We start from the raw sequence: 7,103 nt of genomic DNA, 5'->3' as shown, positions 1-7,103 counted from the left end.
TCAGAATGTAATCCTACAAGTTTACTCAGAAATAAATCCTTTTATATTAAAAGAGAAATGTTATTACAATTCCAAACCTCTTGGTGCTTCTCAAGTTGCCTGTGCCTTTATTTAAAACCTTAAAAACTTTTAAAACTTTTTTTTAAAACCGGGAAGCATAAAAGCTACCATCCTCCTTTTCTTTGCCAAAGAATAGATCTCAGTACTCCATGGACTCAGAACACTGGAAACAATTGGTCAAAAGATTGGAGCTTTTTGGCTAAAATTGGGAAAGGGAGTTTAGGTGGATGGTTGAAATTGCCAATGAGAGTTTAGGAATACGCAATATTTGTGTGATGGAATAATGAGGTACATGGCTGTGAATGTCTGGAAGACTGATTATCTGAATATGTAATTGAGACTAAATGTTTGGGAGTTAACCAGAAGAATATTTTTTTAAGGAATGATGCTGAGAGAGAGGTTCTTAACACTATGTGTGTATATTTGAGAGAAAAATTACTTGGGTATGATCTGTCTGTGGAAAATCTATTAATTAATTTCAGAATAATGTATTTAAAGTTATTTTGGGAGTGGTATATCCTTTCTATGAAATATGTCTTTTCTTAGAAAATAAAATTATAAGTTGAAAAGACTTTGCTTTACTATTAATCTCAACAGTATGGCTTTTTATTTTTGAGCAAGAATGGTTCCTCCAAAACTTCCTAAAAAAGTTCAGATATAGCCAAGATTATATATTATAAATCCTTTTTAATAGATTAAATTGGAGTCATATATATATATATATATATATATATATATATATATATATGTGTGTGTGTGTGTGTGTGTGTGTGTGTGTGTGTATAATCTGTATATATATATATATATATATACACAGTCTGTATATATATATACAGTCTGTATATATATATATATATACAGTCTGTATATATATATATATATATACAGTCTGTATATATATATATATATATACAGTCTGTATATATATATATATATATATATATATATATATATATATATATATATATATATACAGTCTGTATATATATATATATAGTCTGTATATATATATATATATATATATATATATACACAGTATATACATATATACTTTATAATATACAGTATATATATATATATACAGTATATACATATATACTTTATAATATATATATATTAGCCTCCCAAATTCTTTATTAGCAATTTGAATAATTTGCACAAATAATGAGCTGTCATAAGTTGACTAGTTCCTGTGGATAAGCCCTGAGCCGGGCCAAAACAGGAATGAAAGAGTTAATTAGCAAGGTCCATTCAAAAAAAAAAAGCCTTGACAAATACTTAAACATATATATTTTGATCAGAAGGTCGGCAGTTTGGTGGGTCAAATCCCGAATGCCACGTAACAGAGTGAGCGCCTGTTACTCATCCCAGCTTCTGCCAACCTAGCAGCTTGAAAGCACAAAAAAATGCAAGTAGAAAAATAGGGACCACTACGGTGGGAAGGTAACAGCGTTCCGTACGCCTTTGGCGTCTAGTCATGCCAGCCACATGACCACGGAGACGTCCTCGGACAAGCGCTGGCTCTTCAGCTTTGAAACAGAGATGAACACCGGCCCCTAGAGTTGGAAACGACTAGCACACATGTGCGGGGGAACCTTTACCTTTATCTTTATCTATCTATCTATCTATTTATCTATCTATCTATCTATCTATCTATCTATCTATCTATCTATCTATCTATCTATCTATCATCTATCTATCTATCTATCATGTATGTTTGTATGTATGTATATGTATATATATATGTGTGTGTGTGTATATATATATATATACTGTATATATATACTGTGTATATATATATGTGTGTGTGTGTGTATAAGACCCCAATTTAATCTATTAAAAAGGATTTATAATCTACTAATCTGATTTTTAGAATATAGTTTAAAAATCATGTATTTTCCTTTCAGACTTTCATAATTATGTTGCTGAATTTGAATACTTCAGCTTCAAGAAATCTAGCTAAATAACAGCTTTTTTATAAGTAGGTATAGATATTACTTGCTTGCAGCAGTTCCTGTATTATGTGGTAGATTAAGGTCAGGCACAAGTAACAAGAATGACTCCACAAGCAGGTCAAAGTAGTTTAATGTTTTTCTCCTAGTTACAAGAATCTCGCTAGACTAACTGCATTTTCTTGTGAACAGGCAGATAAAGCCTTCAGGAGTCTGGCCTCTTTCTCCCATGAAGCGACTCTAAGCTAGCCCGCCTCTTTATTCTCTCCTGTACTCTAGATAGGTACTCCACCACATTTAAGCATACAGATTACAACTGACCTATGTTCAACCATTATAGTTAGACCCAGTGGAGCACGATACAACATCTGTGCAGCTAAAATTTAATAACACTCTATTACAGTGTCTACCCTACCTTCTCAAAATAACTTCCAATTTAATAGCTTAAGGACGAAACTTGAAGCATACAAAAGTACCTTTATGCTTAATAATCCCTCTGCTTATGTAATAGTTTCTGGTAACCTAAACACATGGGTGTGGGTTAGTGATGAGACACTTTTTATTCAGTTCAATGAATACCCCCAAACTACGGTAGTTATAATTTCCAATCTATCAACCCAGCAATATAAATATTCAAAAGTGGATTACAAGGGACTGTGTTTATTACAGTTAGCCAACTAAATTTATATCTATTGAGGCTGGACCGGGTGAGGCGAAGCTAGTGAGAAACTGAACCTGCCTCGGCATGCTCACAGGAGGTGGCGAGGGCCAATTGCTGGTCACCTCCAGCCAATGGTGCCTTTCTTCATTCCTCATGGAGGATGACACTTCCCCAGCTGCATTACTTGTCTGTTTTTCTCCCTCCCTCATCACAAATATCTTCCCGTCACTCTGCTCTTCAGACTGTGCGGCTTTTGTCCAGGAATTTATAGTGGCCTTTCAAGACATGGCCACCAGTAGCAGAGCCACCAGCCATGCTGGCAACCTCTCCCCCTTCCTTTGTCCCTTCCTGGGAACAGAGTGAGGAAGGAAGGAGATGAGAATGAGAAAGAGGGAGGAAGGAAGGAGATGAGAAGGAGGGAGGCAGGGAAGGAAGGAGGGAGGGAGGGAGGGAGGGAGGGAGGAAGGAAGGAAGGAAGGAAGGAAGGAAGGAAGGAAGGAGATGGGAATGAGAAAGAGGGAGGCAGGGAAGGAAGGGTAGGAAGGGAAGGAAGGAAGGAAGGAAGGAGATGGGAATGAGAAAGAGGGAGGCAGGGAAGGAAAGAAGGAAGGAAGAAAGGAAGGAAGGAAGGAAGGAAGGAAGGAAGGAAGGAAGGAAGGAAGGAAGGAAGGAAAGGAAGGAAGGAAGGAGAGGAAGGGAGGGTCTGAGGGAAGTCCTGCCTTAGTCCTGCCCTGCTGCCCTTTTGCCATCCCCTTGCCCCCAGATTTGCAATATGGTTGCAGGTGTCATGAGACCTTTGGAAGCCAGTTTGGACATCTGGTAATTTCCTTTTGATGGTTGGTGCTAGAAGCTTTTAAATAGTTTTAAGCAGAATCTATCGGTTTTCTGTGATAATTGGAGTAATCTTTAGAGTCACCCCTTTTAGGCAGTGGAATGAACACTGAGTCTTTCCAGTCCTGAGGCCACATGTTGCTTTCCAAGGCTAGAACTATGTATGGGTGGTACAGATCTCAGTAATTCTGCATGGATAGTATCAATACCTGGAGTATTGTTATTTGGCAGTTGGTTCATTGCCCATATAATCTTTTCCTCAAGGATGGGTAGTTCTATTTCTCTTTCGTCATCATCCTGAGGTTGGGTCCCTTTGCTACCTGCATACTGCTCTTTTATACATTCTCACCATCTGTTCTTTGTTGGTCAAACAGTTTTTTCCCCCTTTGCTTGTTTTTAATGACGTCTTTATGAAAGTAAATGGTGCTCAAATCTTTTTGGCTTACATAAATGCATTCCTCACATGACCCTTCATGTAGTCTGCTTCAAGTTTACATTGCTCACCCCAGTAAACTTCATTATCCTTCCCTGCTGCCCTCTAGAAAACTGCATTGTCTTCTTTTGTTGTTGTTGTTAGTTGCGAAGTCGTGTCCGACCCATTGCGACCCTATGGACAATGTTTCTCCAGGCTTTCCTGTCCTCTGCCATCTTCTGGAGTCCATTTAAGCTCATGCCTACTGCTTCAGTAACTCCATTCAGCCACCTCATTCTCTGTCGTCCCATTCTTCTATTGCCCTCAATCTTTCCCAGCATTAGGGTCTTCTCCAGTGAGTCCTTCCTTCTCATTAGGTGGCCAAAGTATTTGAGTTTTAGCTTCAGGATCTGGCCTTCTAAAGAGCAGACAGGGTTGATCTCCTCTAGGACTGACCGGTTTGATTGCCTTGCAGTCCAAGGGACTCGCAGGAGTCTTCTCCAGCACCATAGTTCAAAGGCCTCAATTCTTTGGCGCTCAGCCTTTTTTATGGTCCAACTTTCACTGCCATACATTGCAACTGGGAAGGCCATAGCCTTGACTATACGCACTTTTGTTGACAGGGTGATGTCTCTGCTTTTTAGTGTGCTGTCTAGATTTGCCATGGCTTTCCTCCCGAGGAGCAAGCATCTTTCAATTTCTTGGCTACAGTCCCCATCTGCAGTGATCTTGGAGCCCAGGAAAATATTCTTCTTACTCATTCCTATTTGCCTGATGCCTTGGCTGCTTTTCTTTGCTTGGCTATTTTTATGGTTTCATCTGAGAGACACTTGCCCCTTTTCTGTCTTCTAGTATGCTATGGAGACACTTGTGTTTTTCCGCAGTTCCAATAATGGTCAATTGAATTTCCTGCCACAGTTCATCAGATGTCTTCTCAGCAGTGTCCAGTAGTTCAAACCTTATTTTTCATCTCAATTTTATATGTAGTAGGGATTTTGATAACATCAAACTTCTTTGGAGGCATTGCCTTTTTGATGGTGCATAGTTTTGACTTTAATCTTTGCCACCAACAATTCATGATCTGAACCTAATCAGCACATGGATATGTCTTAAGAGCAAGGATTGAACTGGTCCATCAATGATTGCATAGGATAGTCAATCTGATTATGGTGAAGTCCATTCATGAGGTCCAAGTGTATAAGCAACACTTGCACTGTTTTAACCATGTATTGATGACCCTAAGTCTGTTTTCTTGGCAAAATAGTATTAAACAATCACCTGCCTCAATCCTCTCATTTAGTCCAAAACTACCAGTGATGCCTGTCTCCATTTGTTTGCCAACTTTTGCATGACGTTGCCCAGTATGTAAACCATGTTTTTTGGGGGCATTTGTTTCAGGATTTCTTGGACTATGGCATAGAAAGTCCTCTATTTCAAGCTTTGTTGTAGCAGTCGTTGGAACATAGACTTGGATAACTGTGATGTTGAGGGCCTTGGCATGAATTCTGATAATTCGGTCACTGACACTAGAGAAGTTTTCCATTGCTCTAACAAGTTTCTTGTTTACAATAAATGCAGCTCCAATTATTTTCTTTGCAACATCTCCTGAATAATAAACAGAGTTCTCAGATTGGAAAAAGCCAGTGTAGCTCACTAACACCAAAGAGATCAATTTCCAACCCGATCATTTCATCTTTGACAATACCTCACTTACCCTGACTCATTCCTCGAACATTCCATGTGGCTATCCGATGTATCTCTGTACAACACAGACATTTGCTTATACCACTGGCTACCTCAGCAACGTCCAGCTTGCCTTGATTCATGGATCTTACATTCCAGGTTCCTATGGAGAAAAAATCTTTACAGCATCGGACTTTCCTTTCACCACCAGACACATCCACAGCTGAGCGTCCTTTCGGCTTTGGCCCAGTCGCTTCATTCTTTCTGGCGCTACTAGTACTAGCCCTCTGCTCTTCCCCAGTAGCATATTGGACGCCTTCCGACCTGAGGGGCTCATCTTCCAGCGTCATATCGTTTTGCCTTTTGGTACTGTCCATAGGGTTTTCATGGCAAAGATACTGGAGTGGGTTGCCATTTCCTTCTCCAGTGGATCACGTTTTGTCAGAACTCTCTGCTATGACCTGTCCGTCTTGGGTGGCCCTGCACGGCATAGCTCATAGCTTCATTGAATTACGCAAGCCCCTTCGCCACGACAAGGCAGTAATCCATGAAGGGGTGGTCAAACAAGAGATGACAAGACTGAACATCGACATCTTAGGTATCAGCGAACTAAAATGGACAGGAATGGGTGAATTTAATTCAGATGACCATCAGGTATACTACTGCGGGCAAGAATCCCTCAGAAGAAATGGAGTAGCCTTCATAGTCAATAAAAGAGTAGGAAAAGCAATACTGGGATACAATCCTCAAAATGACAGAATGATCTCAGTTCGAATCCAAGGCAAACCATTCAATATCACAGTAGTCCAAGTCTATGCCCCAACCACTGGTGCTGAAGAGGGTGAAATTGACCGGTTCTATGAAGCCCTACAGCACCTTATAGAACTAACACCAAAAAATGATGTCCTTATCATCATGGGGGATTGGAATGCTAAAGTAGGAAGCCAAAAGATAACCGGAATAACAGGCAAGTTTGGCCTTGGAGTACAAAATGAAGCAGGGCACAGGCTGATAGAATTTTGTCAAGAGAATACGATGGTCATAGCAAACACTCTTTTCCAACAACCCAAGAGATGGCTCTACACATGGACATCACCAGACGGTCAACACAGAAATCAGATTGACTATATGCTCTGCAGCCAAAGATGGAGAAGCTCTATACAGTCAGTAAAAACAAGACCATGAGCTGACTGTGGCTCAGACCATGAGCTTCTTGTTGCAAAGTTTAGGCTTAAACTGAAGAAAGTAGGGAAAAGCGCTAGGCCAGTCAGGTATGAATTAAATCATATCCCCGTTGAATATACAGTAGAGGTGACAAATAGATTTAAGGAATTAGATCTGATAGACAGAGTGCCTGAAGAACTATGGACAGAGATTCGCAACATTGTACAAGAGGTAGCAACCAAAACCATCCCAAAGAAAAAGAAATGCAAGAAAGCAAAATGGCTGTCTGAGGAAGCTTTGCAAATAACTGAGGAAAGGAGGGAAGCAAAAGGCAAGGGAG

The sequence above is a fragment of the Vipera ursinii genome (genome assembly GCF_947247035.1).
Source record: "Vipera ursinii genome assembly, chromosome: 6".
Lineage (NCBI taxonomy): Eukaryota > Metazoa > Chordata > Lepidosauria > Squamata > Viperidae > Vipera > Vipera ursinii.
Note: the sequence above shows the minus strand (reverse complement) of the source record.